This window comes from Enhydra lutris, unplaced genomic scaffold (genome assembly GCF_002288905.1).
Source record: "Enhydra lutris kenyoni isolate GAN:26980312 unplaced genomic scaffold, ASM228890v2 scaffoldscaffold12, whole genome shotgun sequence".
Lineage (NCBI taxonomy): Eukaryota > Metazoa > Chordata > Mammalia > Carnivora > Mustelidae > Enhydra > Enhydra lutris.
This window is the reverse complement of record NW_019154096.1, coordinates 21,878,264-21,906,163: the sequence shown is the minus strand read 5'-3', so window position 1 is coordinate 21,906,163 and position 27,900 is coordinate 21,878,264. Positions and strand designations below refer to the sequence as shown.

The following is a 27,900-nucleotide window of genomic DNA, read 5'->3' as shown; positions in this document are numbered from 1 at the left end:
TGTTCGGCTCTGTGCTCAGTGGGGAGTCTTCTTGAGATTCTCCTTCTCCCTCTGTTCCTCCCCCCTTTTGTGCTCTCTCTCTCAAATAAATAAATAAATAAATAAATATTTTTTTAAAAGGAATTCAGATATATTCATACCATGTTACAGGTATACAAAATATCATTTATGTGTGTCATTACCTCTAAATTATGGGAGTTAATAGGTCCAGTGCTAGGTCTCGTTGTTTCAAGTGTTAATATGATAAATTTAATAATATTTTTATAACTGTCAATGTAATTAATTTCTTTTAAGCCTATCTTTGATTTTCTGCATTACAATCTTTGTTTTGAGAAGAGATTTTAATTTTCACCAGATTGACAGTGGAATCCTGGACACAATAAAGGTTAAGAAGCTCTGTACTTGTGACTTCAGTCTGGGTCAGTTGCTGAGTCAGTTTTTTCTGAGAACGCAATATTGGCTAAATTCTTCTGTCCTTTAATTACTTAGTAGATGATATGTTCAATTCCTAAAACCTCTGATTCTAGAATACTACTGGAGTCTTAATTTTTTTTGAAGTCTTTTCCCTCCTAAGTGCTTTTTTTTTTTTTTTACTTTTATCATTAGCCTTTTCTTTCCTTTCTTCCTCTCTCCCTTCTTTACCCTTCACCTCTTATACTTTCCCTCATTATCCTGTCTTAATTTGTTCTTTTCATTTTTTATTGAGAGGTTAATACACAGGCACATTTACGTTTAAACAATATAATGATTTCTAGTATGTTTTGGGGAAATAACATTAAAAACAAAATCTGCTAAAATTTCTACAGAGGTAAAAGAGAAAGACAAATTTTAGTATGGAATAAACATTAAACCAGAATGTGATACTAATAATCATGGGCAAACCATTAAAGAGACTGCAGATACAAAGAAAAATCTCACCATGTTGTATAGCTAAGCAGATACCAACCCATTATATACATGTTCTCAAGATAAACAATAACTAGTCCTCAAATAAGAGGATTTGATAGTACCATTTACATACATAGTTCATCCTAAATTAACCAGATAATTAGAATGATAGTCTGTGTTAGCTAATTGCCTTTATCCATAGGAAAATTAAACTTCGTATTTCTTTATGACAAGAAACTGGATTGTGACATGAGCCAGTTCCCCACAGAAATTAGTCTTCTACTTTTCCACAAAAACTGGGAGGTAGACGTGCTATCTTCTTTGATGATTACACAGGAGATAGCTCCCAGGTCCTTGAGAGAGGCATTCCTGGGTTGAAAAGCCAGCAGATTAGATTTTTAAAAAGATTTTATTTATTTATTTGTGGGAGAGAGAGGGAGAGACAGAGTGAGAGTGCGCATCCATGAATGGGGTGGGGGCAGAGAGTGAGAGAAGGGAGAACCAGATTCTGGGCAGAGGAGCCTGATGCTGGATGTGGGGTCTGATGCCATGATCCTGGGATCATGTCCTGAGCTGAAGGCAGACATTCAACCACTGAGCCACCCAGATGCCCTGCTTATTTGGATTTTAAAAAGATTGTATACTTTTCAAAGGGATAGAGAAAAAAAAATACAGTAAATTTTCTAAAGTAAATGATGAAAGAAAAGGGTGGGAGGAGTTTCTCATTGCCCCAAGGAAATTATTTTTCATTTTTGGATTTATATTTATCTTTACTTTACCCCCAGAAATAAGCATTTAAAAAAAAAAAAGCATTCTTTGTGTATTATTCCAGAAGTGTCTCTGTATATGCGAGTGTGGGTATAACTAAAGGATAAATTCCTGGCATATTAATTCTTCTATAAATGTTTGTTGAATCAGAAACATCCCAGGCTCTGTTCTCAAGGCTCTTCATAATCTAATTTAACAAGAAGAAATCAGGGAAAGCTTTCTGGAAAGAGAACTGAACTGCAGCTTAAGAATGGATAGAGGGGTACCTGGGTGGCTCAGTTTGTTAAGCATCTGACGTTGGCTCAGGTCATGATTTCAGGAGGAAAGGGTCCTGGAATTGGGCTCCACAGTGGGCTCCCTGCTCAGCGGGGAGTTTCCTTGTCCCTCTTCCCCTCCCCCTGCTCATGCTCTTTCTCAAAAAAATAAGTAAATTCTTAAAAAAAAAAAAGAATGGGGAGAATTGTGATAGGATATTTAATGACTTTTCAGTTATTTAAAGGGTTTTACAAACTTCAAAGCCTAAACAAATATAAAGATTTGCAATTTGAGTGTGTATATGGGGACTCTTTTATAAGACATTTTACCAGCAAGAGAGTCCTTATCTTTTTTCGTAGACTGGCAGAAAGCCTCCATACAGGAACACAACATTAAGGATGAATAGCAGAATGGAATTGAAGTTAGTCTTACTTGGGACTGTTATGTGAGTTTGATTAGTCAGTAAATCAGTGTATTTTGTTTAGTTCAAGAGCTTATAAATTCAGCTTTCTTATTAGCAGCAATTAAGAAATTTTCTACTACTTACCTCGGGGGAAATAAGTACTTTTAGGTCTAAGAGATTTGCCTTAAAAATGTCTTTTTAGTAAAAGCTTGTTTCTTTCTTAGGGAAATCACATTCCTAAGCTCATATCCTCCTTTTTTAAAGAGAGGGCTAATAGTAGTGCTCCTTTTCTACAGTAATGAAATTAGAATTTCCAGCCCACATTCCTAAACACTATACTGTAGTGTCTATAGCAAGAAAACAGTAGACAGTATGGCTTGAAAACCAACTCTGAAGGAACCACAATGAATACCAAGCTAAGAAATTTGGACTTTATTAAGTAAGGTATGTTTGATTAGGAAAGGGAGAGAATCAAATAGATGTAGCAAGATTAATCAGCCATGAGGTTCAGATTATTTTGCAGGGCTACATGGATGGAGTCAAGAAGAATCAAGAGATTAACATTTCTAGTAAGAGGTAATAAGGACTAAAACTAGATTGGCTGAAATGTGAAAGGGAAGGGATATATAGAAAGAAGGAAGAATTGACAGTTGTAGTAACTCTGAAGATTGAGAAAGGAGAAGTGTCCCAGGGTGGCTTAGATATCAAATGGACCTATGCTTGGAGGAATGGTGTCTTCATACCCTCAATAGAAGGATGAACTGAGTTGGGAGAAGGAAGATATCATATGAAGCAAGAAAGACAGTCAAAAAGAAATTTTTATAAGCTTCTGAGTATTCAACTATATTTTTTGGAATTAGTATTGGGAGAAATTACTTGAACACAAGTATATATGGGATGTGAACTGAAATAAGCAACTTATTATTTTCATAACTGTTCCTTCAAGAATATTAGTTAAAGTTATTCCAAGTCCAGAAGGTTCTCTGTGGTTCCCTTTTCTGATGAGATCGGGCACATTCAGGGTGGTATGGCCATAGACTGTGGTCCCCTTTTCTTATAACTGTAGATACAAATAGCAATCAGATTATCAGAAAGTCTTTGGAATGTTATATTTACCATGTAAAGTGGTCAGTTATGTTTTCTTTGTTTCTGTCACATATAGCAATCTTTCTCTCTGGCATGGTCAAACTGTTGGACAAAATACTTTGGTCGAAATGGATTCCTGCTTATTTGAGAAATGTCCTGACAATAAGCTGCAGTCAAGAAATAAGGAGAATAGTTATTAATTTATCTTTCACTTTTAAAAAAATTAGCAAAACATAATTTTATAGGTGTTTGGTCTTGTGAATCTCAGCTTTAATTTAAAGGAATCTGTTTTTGCTCTTGTTAAAGGATGGGGAGTGGAAAATTTTAGACTTTGGTATTAGGACATGGTTTGATGAAATTTGGTTAATGGTGTGGGTCCCAGTAGAGTGCCATGCTTTGCTCTTTAGGATGTTGATTACTGCTTTATTATAGAGAGGATTGTACAGTGGCCATGCTTTTGCTAGAGTTTGGCACCTATAGCATTTGTTAGTAGCAGGTATGTTTACTACTAAGTTCAAGATTTAGGGTTGCCTAAGTCTAGCCATGGATATTATTTACAAGCTTTATTTGCACATTTTAGTGTTTATAGTAGATTTGGAAAGACAAGAAAAGTGGCAGGCAATTATATTTTGAAACCTCATTAAACTTTATGCCGTGAGTAGAATTTCAAAGCTTGTTTTCTGAGAACAGTTGAAAAGGAACAAAGTCTTTGTAAGTTCTACACAAACTTTTTGTTGAAGATACTATTGATTGTGAAGAAAATATTGCCAACATATTAGTTTTTCTAGTAAGTATGCTTAATAAACGTTTTAAAAAAATGGCAAAAATATTTCATGTTTTCTTTGACAATCTGGGGTTGTCTTTATAATCATACAGCCTGTGCAATTGCATAGGACTCTGCAGTTAGAAGGATCTCATGTTTAGTTTCATGATCTGAAGTTGTAATCTCGAAATTCTGAATACATTTTGAGCAGAGTCTTAAATTTTAATTTTGCATTGAGCCCTCCAAATTATTTGGCTGGTCCTGCCTAACTAAATTTGGTTGCTTTCAGATTGATTTGTAGTCTACTTAATTCCTTTCACCGGATCCCAGATCACTTTTAACATGTGAAATCCAAGACAGAATTGCAATTAAAGTGAAGCCCGCTTATTTTAGATTGATTGCTGACATCTAAGCAGTTTGGATTAAGTGCAAGTCACAAGATCTCAGTTTTGTTAGCCACAAATGACCACTTGAAGTTACATGAATAATTTAGCAGGCAAAATCCAAAAGAACAAAGACCAAAAGCCCCATAGCAAAGGAAAGAAAAAAAGGAAAGCAATGAATAGACATGAAGTGCCTGCCAACACCGACTCCTCTCCATGCCTACTATAAGCCATTCAATTGGCACATGTCATATCCTACGATGAAAAAGCAGCCTGTACAGATGTATACAGTGCAGATGCATGGATCTGTCAGGCAGCCACTAAAGGTTATATTTGTTAAGCCGCCTGCCAGTAGACATGAGTTTTGAAGAAAGGTAGTTGTTTATGGGAGGTGGATTAATCTTACATGTTTCATGGGGGAAACCATATTGTCTCAAATAAGGCCTAGTGGCTGCTTCAATACCTAGAATGAGTCTGAACATATTTTTGTTTTCACATTACTATCTAAGTTGTGTGACCATTGGGTTAGTGTATGAGGTCAGCTTATAGAGAGAGAGGGAGGCCAGATGCAGAGTGGGAACTCTGGTGATGGATGAGGCAGTGTAATAAAAGAGATTCTGCCATTGGATGCATGGCCCAGAGAATGAGAGAACATCAGTTGAGCTCAACTGGCCTCTTGATGAAAAATAGATGAGACACATCTTACTGAAGGTAGTGAGAATAGTCTGTTTTTTTTTTGACATTTTCTAATATTGAAGAATTTCCAAATCTGAATACTCCTAATTTAAATGAGGGCTTAAAATATTTGTAATAAAGTATAATGTATATGGTGTTCATGTTACAGTTGTCATTAAAAAGGTGATTAATTAGGTTTGGAGTGATTAATGAGGAAAGAGCAATAGACTGAGCTTCATTATCTGTCCTGGTACATGACCTGTGGACATCTTTGGAATAATGAAAAGCAGGAGTGTCTTGAACTGGGAAAAATATGAGAGTTTTGACCTGCTGCAGAACCCCACTGACTGGTCCTCATCAAGAAGCAAGCAGGCTACAATTTACCAAAGAGCCTCCTCACAACCACCAGAGTTGGAAGGAGAATCACATTCAGTGCTGATGCAGATGCTTTATCAACCAAGAATTCCTCTGAAGGAATTTTGTGCTTTCTTGGGGTAACATCAAATTGCTTTGCCTCACTATAAAAATGGAGTGTTGGGTTCTCTTTTTATCAATTTCCATTTCCTTGGCTCATAATTCCTGAGGATATTTTAAAATTTCCACATGCTTTTTCCTTGTCAGATCTTCAACTATGAAACTACTGGGCATGGCCATAATTAAATTAAATTTGGAATCCTTTAAATTTAATACTTTCTCATCCAGACTACAGAAAACTAATCCTGTTCATTTTTGCCTAAATTAGTTTTTATTGACACCTGATACTTCCTCCCATTAGCTATCCTGATATATATCCCTTCTAGTCTCTCTCTAGAGAGGACACTCCTTTCAAGCACTGATTTTGGTCTTTATATTCAATTTTTCTTTTGTTGACAAAGCAAAGGGAGAAAGAGTCCTTACCACAATTTTGCTTGGCATTCATAACAGTAAATTAATGGTTTAAGGCATCCTAATTAGAAAACTGTGAAATGGAGTCCAGTGATGGAATTTTCTCTCATGGCATTATGTATTGATAAATTTAAAGTATATAGTTTATGTTATTTAAAAACATATCATACTCCATAAGATCAGTATCTAATTGAAAAATAGTCTGGTTGTGTAGATGCATTCTTTTAACATTAAGTTTGGTTTTAATGTCATTCTGTATCCCATTCATCAAAGCTATGAGAATCTTGTAACATTCAGAAAGGGACATGTTAGACAATTGCAATTTTTAAAAACATAAAAAAATTCAGTGACCTTTTAAAGTCTTCTATAGCACCCATTTACACGGTTGGTAGGAATGCAAACTGGTACAGCCACTCTGGAAAATAGTATGGAGTTTCCTCAGAAAGTTAAAAATAGAATTGCCTTACAACCTAGCAGTTGCAATACTAGGTACTTAGCAAAAGGATACAAAAATGTCCATTCAAAAGGGTACATGTACCCTGACGTTTATAGCAGCATTATCAACAATAGCCAAATTATGGCAGGAGCCTAAACGTCCATTGACTGATGAGTGGATAAAGAAGAGGTGGTGTGTGTACACACATATACTCACACATTGGAATATTACTCAGCCATCAAAAAGAATGAAATCTTGCCATTTGCAATGATGTGGTTGGAGCTAGATTATTAGGTGTATTATGCTCAGCAAATAAGTCAGTCAGAGAAAGACGAATACCATATGATTTCACTCATATGTAGACTTTAAGGAACCAAACATGTGAACATAGAGGAAGGGAAAAAAAGAGGGAAGAAAACCATAAGAGACCATTAACTATAAGAACAAACTGAGGTTTGCTGGAGGGGAGGGCTCTTGTTGTGATGAGCACTGATGTTGTATGTAAGTGATGAGTTACTAAATTCTACTTCTGAAACCAATATTACCCTATATGTTAACTGACTAGAATTTAAAAACTTGAAGCAAAACAAAAGTCTTCTCTAGTGAAAGCTGGATATTTTGGCTGAATTGTCAAGTACTTTGTAATCATTCTCTTATCACCGAAATGTTCTGCTGAATCATTAAATACAGGAGCACTTTGGTTTCATTATAGCCAATGTGCATGACTCAGGAGCTTTAGCAAACTACTACTTCTTCACTTTCCTTCTTCTCAATGCCTTTGTTTTCCTTTCTCCTCCATTCCCCCTCTCCTTTTTTATTCAGTCCCCTCCTCAACTTCCCTCTCATCTTTTCCCCTCAATCTCTCTCCCCCTTTGCCTTCTATGCATCTCCCTGTGCTCCCTTTCTCCTCCCCTCCTTCCCCTTGTATTTCACATTTTTTTTTTTGCTTTAATAGAATTAAAAACCTCAATTGGATTGATTAAGCACCAAGAGAAAAAGTAAAGCCCTTTGGTAAAATCTCCAAGAGATCAACAAAGAGCAGATGAGTAATCCTGGTTTAACATTTTTCTGACCAATTCTGAGTATGTCATTATGTAACTAGTAAAGCAAAAAGACCTAAACAGCAGTAAATGCATAATCAGTTGATTTTTTTTAACAGATATTCTTAATTTAGAAAACACATTAAACCAGAGACTGACCTTTCCAGTGACACATGTACATCCTATTATGAACAGCACTAGAACTATTCTTTTTGAATTAAAAAAGAGAAGGATATAAAATGGAGCAACAGGAATTAAACTGTAGAATAGGTGAATGTTATCTTTGGTGATCCTCTCCATCTTTCTATTCAGAATTTTTTTTCCCCAGGGTATCTGTTCTCTCTTTTCCCACCAATACCCAGTGTCACCCAAGTCTTACTTCCTGACCTTTCACACTGATTCATGTTATCTGGTGCTATCTCTTTCTCTTACTTTAATTAATTTATTTCCAACTATTCATAAGGGAAAAGGACTTGAAAAAATAAAGCCTTAATGATTGACAATAGGTTATAATGCTGTCTCTGGTACTTTCTCCAAAGATACCTGCCAGTTGAGGGAACTAGTACCTTTAAGCACGATCAGTCAATAACTTTTGATATACACATAGGCACCAGTGATGGTTCTTTATTGTAGGGGAGTTTTTCTAAGCAACAAGTGGTGGTACAGAGGTATTGATCTCTTCTACCTGCGTTACTGTCTTTTATCTAGTGAAACCCAGCCAAGAGGATATCATTTAAAAAAAAAATCTTATGTGGAAAATAAAATGAAAACCAATTTCTGGAGCTGTATTGTCCAATGTAGTAGCCATTTGTCAAATGCAGTTATTTGACTTTGCAATTTAATAATCATTTGCAATTAAATAAAAGTTAAAATTTAGTTCCTCAGTTGCATTAGCCACATTTTAAGTGTTTAATGACCACATGTAACTGGTGACTATTGTATTGGCCGTTGTAGATAGAGAAACTTTCATCATCACAGAAAGTTCTTTTGGAATCCACTCTAGAGTATACTTTGGAGTTAATAAAGTTTCATCCCAATTTCTTATCAAGACTATAGTTTTTATGGAGAATCCAGAAAGATAACTTTGTGGCACTTATAGATTAATACATTCTAACTATAGATTTTTAAACACAGTGACTTGACCAATTTTTTTTTTCTATAGCCTGGTTAACTAGAAAATTACTTAGAAATGTTTGAGTTAATTTGCATTTAACTGTATATTCAACTCCAGAAAACTCTTAACTCTTTTCATGCCACGAGCATCTCTAGTTGTTTATAATAATATTCAGAATATTACCCCCAAGTCTCTAAATAGCTATATTCTAGAGAACATGAAGAAGGAATTAGGGACCATAAAAAGAGCATCTGAAGGATGCTATTATTGAGAAATTGTCATCATCTAACAGTCATGTTCCCACTCACAATTTTTCAAGGGTTTCTAGGGCAGATGTGACTTTGAGAGTTTTACTGTTATTAGGTATGGCTGCCTGGGCTAGTCTTTTTTCTGTGTTCTGCTATGCACAATCCACCCATGAATCCAGGGCTTTTACTTAACATGCTATTTCTCCCAAAAGACATAATTATAGACAGAAGTAGAAGGTAGAATCAAATAGAAATAGAGCACAAATGGGCTTACGTATTTTTTCCAGTTGCCCCCTGTGTACCTTTTCTCTCCTTTGTCAGTGAGTTGCTTTCTGGGAGAACTCCACAGACATAACAACTGGCATAAACCTTGGAAATGGCAGGAAGTATCCAAATGTTTCCTTGAATTTTGCAGGTTTGTATTCAGTTAGATTACAACTGGCAAAACACATGAATGTAGAAGGTAGAACACATATGAAACTACTGAGAAAATTAAGAATTAATGATACTTAAAAATATTGGAGCATATGGTATTTTTTTAGTGGCAATATTGTTACATATAAAAGCTATCTGTATTTTCCCTAAGTTCATTGTGAACAGAATAAATGAATAATCATTGCTGATATACTTGTAGAATTTTTTTACACATGATTTAAAAACAGGCCATAAGTAAAGATGACAAACATGTAAACACGTTTCCAAGTAGATAATCAATAACAAAGACATAACTTGCTCCTTCATTAAAATATATTGCCTCATTCAGCAACATTCTGGTAAGAATAGACTAAGATTCATACAGTATTATATTCAATATTACAACAAAATCAACCTCTCCTTGGAATTTTACAGTTCTTTTGAAAAAAGGTCATGAAAATAGAAGAATTCTTGAAAGTTTGTTTTATTTTTGATATAACCAGATAAAAACTGAAGCAAACAATTCATGATATGGTACTGTGGATAGACTGAATCACTGAACTCTGACATAAATATGTCTAGGAGAAGAGGTTACCAGCTCAGGTGAAATGAGTTAGATGACATTTTTGTTGGTGATCTGGTAAAACCACGATCATAGTATTCACTGGATTATTTAAATGGTCTGCACTCATCATTTAGAGGAAAAATTTTAAGGGAGTCTGTATATACCTAATTTAATTTATAAATATATTGAATGTCTTTCTAAAGTATTTTCTGTTATATTAATACATAACAATGTTAATTATATACATTTTTATTTAATATAGCTGAATATGTAGTTAGCTTTGTGTAATTTATACTAATTTACCAAAATAGTATAAGGAATATTTGTTGATCATTTTGCTAACTTACAGTTTATTTCTCACAATTTGCCTTCTTTTATATTTTTTATTTATTTATTTATTTATTTTTTAAAGATTTATTTATTTATTTATTCGACAGAGAGATCACAAGCAGGCAGAGAGGCAGGCAGAGAGAGAGGAGGAAGCAGGCTCCCCGCTGAGCAGAGAGCCCGATGCGGGGCTCGATCCCAGAACCCTGAGGTCATGACCCGAGCCTAAGGCAGCGGGCCAACCCACCGAGCCACCCAGGCGCCCCTCTTTTATATTTTTGAAATCTAAAGCTTCCATTTTTCAGTTTACTTAAGTGGAAATACACTAAAATAATGGGTAGTCCAGACAAAGGAGAGCCTGTGAGTCCTCTCAATAGCATTTTCTGTTGGCAATCATAAGGAGAAATTTTGTTGCATTTTTATCATACACTCTGAAGATTGATAATTTAGTTGCTTGAGGAACATTATTTCTGCTATGAGGTTATTATTTCTTCTGCTCCCAACTTGAAACACTTGCATGTGGTTTTGTGAAGAATATTGGTACTTGATTATAATCATAGCTACATCTCTTTTGATAGGCAATTTCACTTTGGAGAATAGGTGTGAGGTTTTTAGTGTTTCAAATGTAAATTGGATCAATCTCATCATAGAATATAGAGTGTGTGAATGATGAATAGGTTTTATAACATCATGTTTATTAAAATACAGAAAACTTCTTCCAACCTTATTGATTTTATGCTTTAACTTGTTTAAGATTTTTTACAATGTCGTATATCCTGGTAATACATGACCAAAGCCTACCTCAGAATCTGAAGTACACTAGATGATTCATAAATATTTGTGGGAAGAATAACTATCTGATACATGTGTGTATACTATAGAGTATTCTGTTTTAGGAAGTGTAGCTTCCTTTTGTTCATCAAGAATAGATTGTAGGACGTATAAAGGTAAAAGTAGAATTAGCAAGGAAACTGTGATGTGAGATCTGTCCCACCAATTATTAAAATATGTCATAAAGCTATATTAAATCCAATCTGGTATGGCGGGTGTAGGTTTTTTGTTTTTTTTTTTACAAGGCAAGTTGTTTGTTTATTGTTTAAAAAATGTTAGATGATATTACAAGCTACTAACATCTAAGAGGACCTAACTACATTTACATTTTTAAAAATATGGCATCTATCTTGTAGTAACACTAGTTGACCCAACCTGCAGAAACCCATAAAAGTTAAGATGAATTTGGTTGATCTGGAGGTGAAGTTCTGAAAGTGCTTCTGAAGGAAACTTATTGCAGAGGAAGAATCGCAGGTGGTTCCATCAGAGACACGTGCATGTACTTTGAAGCCTTATACTTCTCCCTAATTGCTTGCTGAGGTCGATGAGGTATATCAAGGCACGCTTTGTGTAGCTCACTCAGGCAAGGCACAATTTCATTTAATGAATAGCCTGTAAATGCAGCAAGGGTTTCTGGCCAGAAGTGCCTGTTCACGATATAGTTTGCCAGGCAATAAGCTGCTGCTGCTATCAGTGAAGGAAGATATTTCAAGAATGGGTCAGCTTCAAGTAGACTCAGTTCTGCTACATACTTGGCCAGATTCTCCGTTCTGACGCACACTCCTTGTCTCCTGAAGTACTGAAGGAGAAACTGGTTGGTAGTTGGCACTGTGAGATCAAAAGCCAGGACTTTGAGGAGCAAGTGTTCCATTCTTAAGAGTTGGCGTTTGGTATAAGTATCATCAGTTATGTAGACAAATTCGTCTACTTCAGGAGGATATATTTCTTCATATTTCGAAGCCAGAAGAATGGCTGCTGTTCCTACAAGCTGCAATTTCCCTCTCAGAACAGACATGTATGAAAGAAACCTGTCCAGGAAGTTGACAGCCAGGTAGAGAGTCTCTGCTCGAAGCTTATACTCTTCACCAACCTCAACGAGCCAGTCCACCAAAATCGTTCGCATGCTTTCTGTGATGTCTGGTTGCTTCCTCATGTAGTGTGCTTTGGGCCTGTGTCTTATTTCAGCTTCTCTAAGATACTGATGAATTTCTTCAGCATATTCAGTCACGTTTGTCACATCTGTACCAAAATCTGACGCATCTTCAAACTGGGAATGGAGAGATGATGAGTCTACCACCATTGGAGAAACTGTTAAAATCCAGCAGGAAGTGAAGGTCTGACTTGAGTGCGCTGGTGTCTACCTCATACATATTCTCAAATGCCATCCCATCTTGCCCTGTGCCACTGTCTCTGTCCCCCTGCTCAGGCTCATCCATGTGGATATCAAATACTTGCTTGGCTGGCACCTGGACTGTGCAGTCAGAGAGCACGTTCTTTCCAGCTGAAGGGAAGACATTTTCTGATCCAGAGAAACACCTGATTGTTGTGATCCCCTGGTCACAGGGCCTCCTGTACTGTCCATTCTCAGTTAGCACCCCTAGGACTGTTCTTTGTGGGGGATCCTGGCCGAACTGGGCTCTGGTTATCATCTGACAGGCATCAGGACCTCAAGGCACTGGAGCTAGGGCTACTCCGCTCTTGAAGCTGCTGCGATGCATACCCTCAGTTTTCACACAATGCAAAGCGGGCCTCGCTCTTCTCAGCCTTATATCTTTATATAAGTCTCCTGGTGGGTGTAGGTTTTATTTCCCCACTCTAAAAGGAATAAAATAAAAGCTTAGACAGTTTAAACCACTTTCTTAATGTGAGTGGAGGGCCAAGGTTAACATTCATTTTTTTGTTTGTTTGTTTGTTTTACTCCAAACTCCACTAAAAAAGAGAGCCCCTGTAGAGAACAAACTGACAGTTACCAGGGGCAGGGTGTGGGTGGAGGATGGATTAAGGAGGTGATGGGGATTAAGGAGTGTACTAGTGATGAGCACTAGGTGTTGTGTGTAAGTGATGAATCGTTGAATTGTACACCTGAAACTAATATTACACCGTATATTAACTATCTGGAATTTAAATAAAAATGAAAAAAGAGGGGCGCCTGGGTGGCTCAGTGGGTTAAAGCCTCTGCCTTCGGCTCAGGTCATGATCTGAGTTTCCTGCGATGGAGCCCCTCATCGCATCGAGCTCTGTACTCAGCAGGGAGCCTGCTTAACCCCACCACCACCGCCTCTCTGCCTGCCTCTCTGCCTACTTGTGATCTCTGTCTGTCAAATAAATAAATAAAATCTTAAAAAAAAAAGGAAAGAAGGATTATTTCTTCTCTTATGATTCCAAAGTAATTATTTGATACTTAGAATCTAACAGAGTAATAAATGTTTGATTAATGTCATTTTCCAACAAAAATTAAGAATTTGAATTTTTGATTAGCACAGAGTTTTATAAGTAATACACAATTAGGCTATTATAAAAAAATTAAAACATTGGCCATCACCCCATTCTGGAATACTGTCTTGCTGTTGGTGTATAGAAATGCAACTTTTCTGTGCATTGATTTTATATCCTGACACTTTACTAAATTCCTGTATGAGTTCTAGCACTTTTGGAGTGGAGTATTTTGGGTTTCCATGTAAATTATCATATCATCTGCAAAGAGTGAGAGTTTGACTACTTCTTTGCCTATTTGGATGCCTTTTATTTCTTTTCGTTGTCTGCTGAGGCTAGGACGTCTAGTACTATGTTGAAGAGCAGTGGTGATAGTGGACATCCCTGCCAGGTTCCTAACCTTAGGGGAAAGCTCTCAGTTTTTCCCCATTGAGAATGATATTTGTGTGGGTTTTTCATAGATGGCTTTGATGATATTGAGGTATGTATCCTTTATCCCTATCCTTTGAAGAGTGTTGATCAAGAAAGGATGCTGTACTTTGTCAAATGCTTTTCAACATCTATTGAGAGTATCATATGGTTCTTGTCCTTTTTATTAATGTATTGTATTACATTGATTGACTTGTGGATGTTGAACCACCTTGCAGCCCAGAAATAAATGCCACTTGGTCATGGTGAATAATCCTTTTAATGTACTGTTGGATCCTATTCACTAGTATTTTGGTGAGAATTTTCGCATCTGTTTTCAGAGATAGCAAGTACTGTGGCATTGGTGTTTTCTTTAGACCCTTTCCTAAACTTTAATACATTTATGTGTTCTCAGAGGAGATCTAATGTATTGTTGTGTGCTTTTTTTTTTTAATGTATATGATGTCACTATACATATCATGCTACAACTTTTGGTTATTCTACAATATATTCTGGCAATCTTTCCAACTTATTTTATATGGATTCATCTTACATTGTTCACTTCTAAATACATATAGAGGCATGATCTCAGTCTTCTCAAAAGTTAGCATTTATTTTTGTGTTTCTCAAGACCACAGAGTTTCTTTTCACCATAACTCATATTGACTAAAATAACTGTACATTATTTGTTTTGTCCTGAAAGATAGGCTTTAGGCTTCAAAGAAAAAAAAATGATCAGCAATGTTGATTTAGACTACAGCTACTCCATTGAAAGAGTTATGCATTTTAAGTCATTCCCTGTATTATTATTTGGGCTGGTTATCACACTCTCAGTCTATGGGTCATATACCTCTTCTAATAAATTTTTAAAATACATATGAGTATGCCAAAGATTTTGCAATTTAATTCTGATCATTCTTTTGCAGGTTTTGATTTTTCTACACTCCTATCTATAGATAAACACAATATATATTCTCTTTCTGACTGCATGGACCTCCTCTTTGCCTTTCAGGCTGTTTTCTGAGTCCCATTCAATTTCAGACTGAGTGCTTTAACTCATTATTTTCCGGGTAAAGTCCATCTCTTCTCTTTGGCTTATTTTTAGATTTCCGTCCTCTGCCTCTTGCTCTAAGTTCCATGTAATTATAACCCTGATGCTTACTCAAGATCTGGTAAGATAAGATCTGGATATGGTTACCTCTAAACTTTCAATTTCATGATCTGTGAAAATCCAAAGCCCTCCCTGAGAATCCTGTAAATTTCCTGGAGCTTGCTTGGCTGCACTGCATTTAGCTGTCTTGATCTGCACCCAGTTGCCCAGTGTTATGCCTGATCTACCTATTCTTTATTTTTTATTAATTATTATTATTAACATATAGTGCATTATTTGCCTCAGGGGTACAGGTCTGTGAATCATCAGGCTTACACACTTCACAGTACTCACCATATCATATACCCTCCCCAATGTCCATAACACAACCACCCTTTCCATATCCCCACAAGCAACCCTCAGTTTGTTTTGTGAGATTAAGAATCTCTTATGATTTGTCTCCCTCCCAGTCCCATCTTGTTTCTTTTTTTTTGCTTCCCTACCTCCCAGACTCCCCACCCTGCCTCTCAAATTCCTCATATCAGGGAGATCATATAATTGGCTTTCCCTGACTGACTTATTTTGCTCAGCATAATACCCTCTAGTTCTACCCACGTCATTGCGAATGGCAAGATTTCATTTCTTTTGATGGCTGCATAGTATTCCGTTGTATATATATACCACTTCTTTATCCAATCATCTGTTGATGGACATTTAGAGCACTTTTTCTTGTGTCTGTTGGCCATTTAGATGTCTTCTTTGCAGAAATGTCTGTTCATGTCTTCTGCCCATTTCTTGATTGGATTATTTGTTCTTTGGGTGTTGAGTTTGCTAAGTTCTTTATAGATTTTGGACACTAGCCCTTTATCTGATATGTCATTTGCAAATATCTTCTCCCATTCTGTCAGTTGTCTTTTGGTTTTGTTGACTGTTTCTTTTCCTGTGCAAAAACTTTTGATCTTGATGAAGTCCTAATAGTTCATTTTTGCCCTTGTTTCCCCTGCCTTTGTGATTATTCTAGGAAGAAGTTGTTGTGGCTGAGGTCAAAGAGGTTGCTGCTTGTGTTCTCCTCAGGATTTTAATGGATTTCTGTCTCACATTGAGGTCTTTTATCCATTTGGAGTCTATTTTTGTGTGTGTGGTGTAAGGAAATGATCCAGTTTCATTTTTGCGCATGTGGCTGTCCAATTTTCCCAACACCTTTTCTTGAAGAGATTGTCTTTTTTCCATTGGACATTCTTTCCTGCTTTGTCGAGGATTTGTTGACCATAGAGGTGAGGGTCTATTTCTGGGCTCTCTATTCTGTTCCATTGATCTATGTGTCTGTTTTTCTGCCAGTACCATACTGTCTTGATGATGACAGCTTTATAATAGAGCTTGAAGTCTGGAATTGTGATGCCACCAACTTTGCCTTCTTTTTCAACATTCCTCTGGCTATTCGAGGTGTTTTCTGGTTCCATATAAATTTTAGGATTATTTGTTCCATATTTGAAAAAAAAATTGATGGTATTTTGATACAGATTGGGTTAAATTTGTAGATTGCTCTAGGTAGCATAGACATTTTCACAATATTTGTTCTGATCTAAGAGCATGGAACATTTTTCCATTTCTTTGTGTCTTCCTCAATTTCTTTCATGAGTACTTTATAGTTTTCTGAGTATAGATTCTTTCCCTCATTGGTTAGGTTTATTCCTAGGTATCTTATGGTTTTGGGTGCAATTGTAAATGAGATTGACTCCTTCATTTCTCTTTCTTCTGTCTTGCTGTTGGTATATAGAAACGCAACTGATTTCTGGGCATTGATTTTATATCCTGACACTTTACTGAATTCCTGTGTGAGTTCTAGCAGTTTTGAAGTGGAGTCTTTTGGGTTTTCCACATAAAGTATCATATCATCTGCAAAGAGTGAGAGTTTGACTTCTTCTTTGCCTATTCGGATGCCTTTTATTTTTTTGTTGTCTGATTGCTGAGGCTAGGACGTCTTGTACTATGTTGAAAAGCAGTGGTGATAGTGGACAACCCTGCCGTGTTCCTAACCTTAGGGGGAAAGCTCTCAGTTTTTCCCCATTGAGAATGATATTTGCTGTGGGTTTTTCATAGATGGCTTTGATGATATTGAAGAAAGTACTCTCTCTCCCTACACTTTGGAGAGTTTTGATCAAGAAAGGATGCTGTACTTTGTTAAATGCTTTTTTAGCATCTATTGAGATTATCATATGGTTCTTGTTCTTTCTTTTATTACTGTATTGTATGCCATTGATTGATTTGCGGATGTTGAACCAACCTGCAGCCCAGGAATAAATGCCACGTGGTCATGGTGAATAATCCTTTTAATGTACTGTTGGATCCTGTTGGTATATTTTGCTAAGAATTTTTGCATCCTTGTTCATCAAGGATATTGGCCTGTAATTCTCTTTTTGATGGGGTCTTTGGTTTTGGGATCAAGGTAATGCTGGCCTCAAAGAATGAGTTTGGAAGTTTTCCTTCCATTTCTATTGTTTGGAACAGTTTCAGGAGAATAGATATTAGTTCTTCTATAAATGTTTGGTAGAATTCCCCTGGGAAGCCGTCTGACCCTGGGCTTTTGTTTGTTTAGAGATTTTGATGACTTCTTCAATCTCCTTACTGGTTATGGGTCTGTTCAGGTTTTCTATTTCTTCCTGGTTTAGTTTTGGTAGTTTATAGGTCTCTAGGAATGTATCCACTTCTTCCAGATTGTCAAATTTGCTGGCGTATAGTTGCTCATAATATGTTCTTATAACTGTTTGTATTTCTCTGGTATTGGTTGTGATCTCTTCTCTGTCATTCATGATTTTATTTATTTGGCTCCTTTCTGTTTTCTTTTTGATAAGTCTGGCCAGGGGTTTATCAATCTTATGAATTCTTTCAAAGAAACAGCTCCTAGTTCCATTGATTTGTTCTATTGTTCTTTTGGTTTCTGTTTCATTGATTTCTGCTTTGGTCATTATTATTTCTCTTCTCCTGCTGGGTTTAGGCTTTATTTGCTGTTCTTTCTCCAGTTCCTTCAGGTGTAGGGTTAGGTTGTATACTTGAGACCTTTCTTGTTTCTTGAGAAAGGCTTGTATCACTATATATTTTCCTCTCAGCACTGCCTTAGCTGTGTCCCGCAGATTTTGAACAGTTGTGTTTTCATTTTCATTTGTTTCCATGAATATCTTCAATTCTTTAATTTCCTGGTTGACCCATTCATTCTTTAGTAGCATGCACTTTAGCCTCCATGTATTTAAGTTCGTTCCAACTTTCCTCTTGTGATTTGAGTTCTAGCTTCAGAGCACTGTGGTCTGAAAATATGCACGGAATAATCCCAGTCTTTTGGTACCAGTTGAGACCTGATTTGTGACCCAGGAAGTGATCTATTCTGGAGAATGTTCCATGTGCACTAGAGAAGAATGTGTATTTTGTTGTTTTGGGATGGAGTGCTCTGAATGGCCATTTGATCTACTGTGTCATTTAAGGCCTTTATTTCCTTAATGATCTTTTGCTTGGATGATCTGTCCATTTCAATGAGGGGGGTGTTAATGTCCCGACTATTATTGTATTATTGTTGACGTATTTCTTTGATTTTGCTATTAATTGGTTTATACAGTTGACTGCTCCCATGTTAGGGGCATAGGTATTTAAAATTGTTAGATGTTCTTGTTGGACAGAACCTTTAAGTATGATATAGTATCCTTCCTCATCTCTTACTATAGTCTTTGGCTTAAAATCTAATTGATCTGATATAAGGATTGCCACCCCAGCTTTCTTTTGATGTCCATTAGCGTGGTAAAATTTTTTTTCACCCCCTCACTTTAAATCTGGAGGTGTCTTTGGGACTAAAATGGGTTACTTATAGGCAGCATATTGATGGGTCTTGTTTTTTTATTCGTTCTGATACCCTGTGTCTTTTGATTGGGGCATTTAGCTCATTTACATTCAGGGTAACTATTGAGAGATATGAATTTAGTGCCATTGTATTGCCTGTAAGTTGACTGTTACTGTGTATTGTCTCTGTTCCTTTCTGGTCTAATACTTTTAGGTTCTCCCTTTGCTTAGAGGATCCCTTGCAGTATTTCCTGTACGGATGGTTTGGTGTTTGCAAATTCTTTTAGTTTTTGTTTGTCATGGAAGCTTTTTATCTCTCCTTCTATTTTCAATGACATCCTAGTGGATATAGAATTCTTGGCTGCATATTTTTCTCATTTAGTGCTCTGAATATATCATGTCAGTCCTTTCTGGCATGCCAGGTCTTTGTGGATAGGTCTGCTGCCAATCTTATATTTCTACCAGTGTATGTTACAGTCTTTTTGCCCTGAGGTGCTTTCAGGATTTTCTCCTTGTCACCAAGACTTATAAGTTTTACTATTAGATGACAGGTTGTGAACCTATTTTTATTGATTTTGAGGGGGTTCTCTGTGCCTCCTGGATTTTGATGCTTGTTCCCTTTGCCATATTAGGGAAATTTTCTAGTATAATTTACTCCTTCTGCCCCCCTGTCTCTTTCTTCTTCTGGGATACCAATTATTCTAATATTGTTTCATCTCATGGTATCACTTATCTCTAGAATTTCTCCTTGTGGTCCAGTAGTTGTTTGTCTCTCTTTTTCTCAGCTCCTTTATTCTCCATCATTTGGTCTTCTCTGTCACTAATTCTCTCTTCTGTCTCATTTATCCTAGCAGTAAGAGGTTCCATTTTTGATTGCACCTCATTAATAGCTTTCTTGATTTCAGCTTGGTTAGATTTTAGTTATTTCTCCAGAAAAGGGCTTTTATTTCTCCATACAAGGTTTCTCTAATATCTTCCATGCCTTTTTTGAGCCCAGCTACCACCTTGAGAATTATCATTATGAACTGTAGTTCTGACATATTCCAATGTCTTTATTGATTATGTTCCTAGCCATTGTTACTGCCTCTTGTTCTTTTCTTTTCTTTTTTTTTTTTTGTGGTGAATTTTTCCACCTTGTCATTTTATCCAGATAAGAATATATGAATGAGAGAGTAAAATACTTAAAGAGTGGCAAAGACCCCAGAAAAATGTATGCTAACCAAATCAGAAGAGACCCAAATCTGGAGGGAGGATAAAGGGGTAAAAAGAAATTAAAAAAATATATATAAATATGTATATTAGACTGATGAGTAGAACAGAGCCACCCACTTGATTTTGGGTGTATCTGGTCTCTTAGAAGAAACTACCTCCCAAAATTTTAAAGAAAGAAAAACTTATGCAAGAATAAGGGGAACATGATGAATGAATGGAATATGACTATAAAGATGAAAATTAAAAAAAAATTCTAAAATAGGAATTTTAAGATTAGTTGGTTGGAAATAGAAAAGAATAAAAAAAAGAGAGAATGTGCTCAGGCTGGAGACTAGAACAAACCCATGTGATAGATTTTGGATATATTTTGATCTATTAGAAGAAATTGTATTCAAAATTTTAAAGAAAAGAAAACCTAGATGTATACAAAAGATAAGTTTAAATACAATGAAGGGATAAAATATGACTATAACAATGAAGGCTTAAAAGGATTTTTTTTAAGAAAGGTGTTGTTAAGATTAATTACTTAAAAATGTTAAAAGAGGAAAAGTTAAAAAAATTGAATATGAAAAAAATAAAATTAATAATTTACCTTTGCATGACCAGAGGATCATGGGGAAAAAGTCATGAATTCTACGCATCACTTTCCCCTAGCTCTGGAATTCTGCTGTTCTCCTTGATTGGTAGGCTTGGTCTTGGTTGGATGTTCTTGCTCATCTTCTGGGGGAGGGGCCTGTTGCAGTGAGTAACATATGTCTTTATCTGAGGTGGAATTGCACTGCCCTTGCCAGGGGCTAGGCTAAGTAATCTGCTCTGGTTCAGTCTTGGAGCTTTTGTTCCCTGAACGCTTTCCGTAGAGCTCTGGAGGATGGGAATGAAAATGGCAGCCTCCCAATCTCTGGCCTGGAGGAGCCGAGAGCTTGGGGCCCTACCCCTCAGTGCACCATCAGAGAAAAGCAGTCAGTCCCTCCTGTCTCCCTGGTCTCCAGCCATGCTCCGTGCTCATCTGGCCTGAGACTGAGCATTTCTGTCTCTGGCGTATGGCCCCTTTGGAGTCTCCAAACCCATCACATTCCTGTCACACATTCCTGTGCCACTCGTTCTGGAGGAGGAAGGAGGGGGTCTCTCTGGATCTGCCACCTGTGGGGTCTCTGCTCAAAGTGCAATGCCCTGACTGTGCCTTGGATCATGGTTTAAGGTAACGGTGATCTGAAAGCACACTCCTTGGCTCTGTCTCTTTAGCTGGCTTCTCTGCTCTAATATCTGGGAGCTCTGCCACACTCAGACAGCTCTGGTCTTTCTGTGACCCCTTGGGACCTGAGACCACAGTGTCCCCACGTGGGCTCCTCCCCCGTTTAGCCTCTGGAGTGATGTCTCCCAGTGGAGCAGATTTCTAAAAGTTCTGACTTTGTGCTCTGCTGCCCCACCACTTGCTGGCAGCCAGCCCCTCTCCCTGTGATCTATCTTCCTCTTGCTTCACATTCACTTCTTTTAGAAGTGAACTACCTTTCAGAAAGTGGTCGATTTTGTGTTCCTAGAATTGCTGCTCTTCTTCTCTTCTATCTCCTATTGAGTTTGTAGGTGTTTGGAATGGTTTGATAACTATCTAGCTGAACTCCTGGGACCTGATGTCATTTCAGCCTGCTACTCCTCTGCCATCTTCGCCCCAGCCTCCTGATCAACCTATTCTTAACTTTCAATTATTTTTATTTATATCACACATCCTCATTGTAGTTATATGTTTATGTAATTATTTAGTTAATATTTGTCAGTTCCTCTAGGCCATGAGCCCTTTGAGGAGGGCAGGGATGCTCTTTATTTCATTACCAATCCCTAGCATAATACCTAACCTCATAGTAGGCTGAGAAGGAGGACTGAAAGTGTAAGGAAGGGATAATTGAAGATTACTTGAAGTTACCTTATTTATCTTTGAAGTTATTCAAAGATAACTTGAAGCTTGAAATCAGAGCACAGAAAGAAGGTCTTGAAAAGGAGATGAAGAGGAGAAAGTGGGAGAACAAGAGAGGAGAAGAGAGGGAGAAAGAGAGAGGGAGAAAGATTAACCTAAAGATAGATGAAAATAAAAAATGGATTAAAAAGTGTATTGAGAGATAAGTGAGTGAAGTTGTATACCATGTGGTCGAATCTCAGCTTCCCCAGAGTAGTAGGAAAGTATGTGGATTGGAAGTTTTATGAAGTTAGAGTAGTAACCTAAATTTTCTCCTTCAAGATTATTATTAGATAAACAAGGTAATCTTGCTTATCTTCAGTTTTAACATTTATAAATTAATGATAATACCTCATAAGGAGGTTGGTAATGATTGAATGAAAGAATGAATGCAGGATTACATAGACTGGACAGAATTTTGCTTCTGCTACTTACTAGTCAAGTGATCTTGTACTAATTAGATTCTTCAATCTGAGTAGCATGAAGAAAAATGAGGAATCAAATTCCCTAACCAAAGAACTTATAAGGTAAGCTGAAAGAGATGAGAATATGAAGGCTGATAAAAACATCAATAAATTTACTCATAGCTAATGAGCCAGGATTCAAACCCAGGCTAACTGCTCCCATGAGTTATACCTAGTCTCATAATCTTCAAGCTATACCACCTCCTAAATAGAAGCAATCCACTAAAAAACAATGAGGTTAGATTGCTTAAAAAAAAATATATAGGGTGCCTGGGTGGCTCAGTGGGTTAAGCCGCTGCCTTCGGCTCAGGTCATGATCTCAGGGTCCTGGGATCGAGTCCCGCATCGGGTTCTCTGCTCGGCAGAGATCCTGCTTCCCTCTCTCTCTCTCTGCCTCTTCCCTCTCCCTCTACTTGTGATCTCTCTCTGTCAAATAAATAAATAAAATCTTTAAAAAAAAAAATATATATATATATATACGCACACACACACACACACACACACACATATGTGTATATATACACATATGCAAAATATATAAAATATATAAAATATATAAAATATATATACATACATATATGTATACATTGTGTGCAGATATATAAAGTATATACACACATATGCATACATATATGTGTATATATATGAAATATATATACATATATACATATATAAAAATACATATATACATATATATATATATATATATATATTTTGTCAGCAGTGTGTTTGAAAGGTAAGTATATATTGAGTAAATCCTAGAAGAAAGGGAAAATATTTTCTGTGTTCAATAGAGTGAGCTCTTCTTTGTCTTTCATAGAACTAATGCCACAGAAACATACTGAAAGAGTATTTCAACACACTGCTATAGTTTTCAGGGCAGATAATTCTTTTTTTTAATTAAAAGAGGAGCTTTTTAAAATAAATCACTTTATTGAGGTATGATTGACATGTAAAAAGTTGAACATATTTAATATATACAATCAGATTATTTTGGTGATAAGTGTACACTTGGGAAACAGTCACCACTATCAAACCATAAACATATTCATCACCACCCAGTTTCCACCAACCTTCTTCTTCACCAACGTAATCATCATCATCATCATCCTTATTATTATTTTTATCTGAGAACACTTAATGTAAGATCTATCCTTTCAGCAAGATTTAAGTATACAATATAATTTTGTTAATGCAGAGTTTATCTTGCAAAACTGATTATTTGTACCTTTTGACCATCAACTCCCCTTTTTCCTCTCCCACCAGTCTCTGAAAACCATTATTTGACTCTTTGCTTCTATCAGTTTGACTATTTTAGAGTCTAAGTATAAGTGAGAGAATAAGATGTTTTTATGTAGTGAGAGAATAAGATGTTTTTATGTATCTGGCTCATTTCATTTAGCATATTGTCCCATACCCCATGTTGTTACAAATGGCAGGATTTTTTCTCTTATAAGGCTGGATAATATTTTATTGTACATATATTGCACATTTTCTTTATTGTTTCTCTACTGATGGACATATAGTCCATATTCTTGACTATAATGAATAACGCTGTGATGAACATGGGATTGTAGGTATCTGAGGTCCTAGTTTCAATTCCTGTAGGTAAATACACAGAGAGGGGTTGCAAGATCATATGGTAGTTTTATTTTTCATTTTCTGAGGGAATTCCATACTGTGTTCCATAATGACTGTATCAGTTTACATCCCCACCTACAATACACAAGGATTCCCTTTTCTCCATATCCTCACCAACACCTGCCATATATGTATAATTTTATGTATTTATGTTTTAATAATGGCCATTCTAAAAGGTGTGAAGTAATATCTTTGTGGTTTTGATTTACATTTCCCTATAATTAATGATGTTGAGTACTTTTACATATATCTAATATCATTTGTATGTTTTCTTTTAAGAAATATCTATTCAGTCCTTTTTCCATTTTTAATTGAAGAGTTTTGTTTGTATTTTAAAGTTTTTGATATTGAGTTGCATGAGTTCTTTATATAATTTGGATATCAACCCATTATCACATTCATACAATTTGCAAATATTTTCTCCCATCCTGTAGGTTGCTTTTCATTTTGTTGTTTCTTTTGTTGTGCCAAAATTCTTTAGTTTGACATAATCCTACTTGTCTGTTTTTGCTTTCATTGCTGCTGTATCCAAAGAAGCATTACCAAGAGCCACATCAAGAAACTTTCCCCCTATATTTGCTTCTAGGAGTTTTATACTTTCAAGTTTTACATTTAAGTCATTAATTCATCTTAAGTTGATTTTTTTTTTTGTATAATATAAAGGTTCAGTTTCATCCTTTTGCATGCAATTATCCAGTTGTCCCAACACCATTTATTGAAGAGACTATATTTTCCATTTGTGTGGAAATCCTTCTTGGACATTAGTTGACTATATATGCCTGGGTTTATTTCTGGGCTCTCTATTTCTGTTCTATACCTATGTGGCTACTTTTATGGCAGTACTGTACTGTTTTGATTACTAACATTTTGTTATACAGTCTGAAATTAGGAAGTGTGATGCTTCCAGTTTTGTCCTTCTTGCTCAAGACTTTTGACTATTGGGAGTCTTCTGTGATTCTATAAAAGAATTCTATAAAAGGTTCTATAAAAGAATTGTGGGATTGTTTTTTCTTTCTGTTAAAAATGCCATTGGAATTTTGATTGGGATTGCATTGACATGGTAAATCATATGGGTTGTATCTGGACATTTTAGCAATATTAATCTTCAGTCTTTGGACATAAGATATCCTTTCATTTATTTGCTTATTTATTATTCTTCAATTTCTTTATTAATGCTTTATAATGCCAGAATACAGATCTGTCATCTCCTTTGCTAAATTATTCTTAAGTATTTTGTTGTTTTGGGTGCTTTATCAAATGAGATTGTTTTCTGTAATTTTTTAATAGTTCATTTTTATTGCATAGAAATGCAACTGATTTCTGTAGGTTGATTTTTTTATCCTGTAACTTTAGTGAATTTGTTTTTGTTGTAATAGTTCTTGGTGGTATCTTAAGAGGTTTTTTTGTTTTTGTTTTTTTTTTTGTTTTTTTTTTAAAGATTTTATTTAACTGACAGAGCTCAAGTAGGAGGAGAAGCAGGTAGAGGGAGAGGGAGAACCAGGCTCCTTAATGAGCGGGAGCCAAATGTGGGCCTCCATCCCAGGACCCTGCGATCATGATCTGAGCCAAAATCGGCCGTTTAACTGACTGAGCAACCCAGGCACCCCTAGAGGTTTTTGTATATAAGATCATGTCATCTGTGAACAGAAACTATTTTACTTCTTCCTTCCAATTTGGATGTCTCTTTCTTTATCCAATTACTAAGCTAAGTAGTTAAAACTTCCATATTATGCTGAATAAATGTGGAAAGTGTGGTCATGCTTGTCTTGTTTCCTATCTTAGAGGAAAAGCTTTCAGCTTTTTATTATTTAATCTGATAACAGTGGGCTGGTCATATATGGTCTTTATTGTGATGATGTACAATTCTTCTATAACTATTTTTTGACAGTTTTTATCATAAAGACTGTTGAATTGTGTCAGATGTTTTTCTGTGTCTATATAGAGGATCATATGATCTTTAATCTTTCTTTTGGTAATGTGGTATATCACACTTACTGATTTGCCTATGTTGTACCAACCTTGCATCCAGGATAAATCTCACTTGGTAATGGTGTATGATCTTTTAAATGTGCTCTTGATTCAGTTTGATAGGATTTCATTGAGGATTTCTGCATCTCTATTCATCAGGGATATAGGCTTCTTCTTTCCTTGTAGTATTCTTCTCTGGCTTTGATATCAAGGTAATGCTGGCTTCAAAATGAGTGTGGGAATATTACCTCCTCTTAAAATTTTTTGGAAAAGTTTGAGAAGGATTAGTATTATTTTATTTTTTTCATTAAATGTTTGGTAAAAAAAATGTTTGGTAGAATTCACTAGAAAAACATCTGATCTTGTGCTTTTCTTTGTTGGGTGATTTTTAGTTATTGATTAGTCTGGATCTATTCAGATTTTCTATTTCTTCATGATTTATTCTTGGTAGCTTATATGTTTCTAGTAATTTACTAGTTTCTTCTAGGTTATCCAATTTGCTGACATGTAATTGTTTATAATAGTCTATTATGATCCTTTGTAATTTCTTTGGTATAAGTTGTAATGTCTCCAGTTTTTAAAGTAGTTATTTGGGACTTTTAAAAAGTTAATCCAGCTAAAAGTTTGTCAATTTTTAAAAAAGATTTTATTTATTTATTTTATAGAGGAGAGAGACAGCGAGAGAGGGAATATAAACTGAGGGAGCGTGAGAGGGAGAAGCAGGCTTCCTGCTGAGCAGGGAGTCTGATGTGGGGCTCAATCCCACAACCCTCTGATCATTACCTGAGCTGAAAGCAGACACCCAATAACTGAGCCACCCAGGCACCCCAGTTTTATCTTTTTATGAAACCAATCTTTGTTTTGTTGATTCACTCTCTCTCTTTCTTCCTCTCTCTCTCTCATTTCATTTATTTCTCTTCTCATACTTATTTTTTCTTCCCTATGCTAATTTTGGGCTTAGTTTATTCTTCCAGTTTCTTGAAATATAAAGTTAAGTTGTTTTAGATCTTCTCCTTTTTAAAGAAAAAAAATTAATATAGGTGTTTATCATTATTAACTTTCCTCTTAAAACTGCTTTTGCTACATCTTGTAAGCTTTGGTATGTTATGTTTCCATTTTTATTGGTTTTATGATTTTTTTTTCTCTTGAATTTCCTTGACACCTTGGTTGTATAGAAGGGTGTTAATTTCAATATATTTGTGAATTTTCTAATTTCCTATTTCTGATTTCATATCACATATCATATGGGTTGAAAAGATAAATTTTTAATTTTAAGTGTTAAATTTGTTAAGACTAGTTTTATGGGTTAATATATGATCTATCCTAGAGAATGTTCCATATGGACTTGAAAAGAATGTATGTTCCGACGCTATTGGCTGGAATGTTTTGTATGTTTATCAGGTTCACCTGACCTACCATGTAGTTTAACTCCAATGTTTTCTTTTGATTTTCTGCCTGGTTGATCTGTCCATTGCTTAAAGTGGTATATTGATGTCCCATACCATTATTTTATTATTGTCTATTTCTCCCTTCACATATATTAATAATTGCTTTATATATTTAAGTGCTCTGATGTTGAGTGTATGTATATTTATAATTGTTATATCCTCTCGATTACTTGACCCGTTTATTATTATGTAGTATTCTTCTTTAGTATAGTATTCTATACTAAAAACTATAGCATTCTATAGTTTTTTTGTTTGTTTGTTTTTTAATTTTTTATAAATAGATAATATATTTTTATCCCCAGGGGTACAGGTCTGTGAATCGCCAGGTTTACACACTTCATAGCACTCACCATAGCACATACCCTCCCCAATGTCCATAACC

General features: G+C 35.8%; 1 protein-coding gene and 1 pseudogene across 1 annotated transcript in view; one reads left to right on the top strand and one right to left on the bottom strand.

Moving 5' to 3' along the window:
* The window catches only part of LOC111144805 (catenin alpha 3), a 1,765,227-nt gene that overhangs the window by 430,781 nt on the left and 1,306,546 nt on the right, over positions 1–27,900 (top strand). The window lies entirely within an intron of this gene.
* Positions 11,308–12,817, bottom strand: LOC111144807 (annotated as a pseudogene).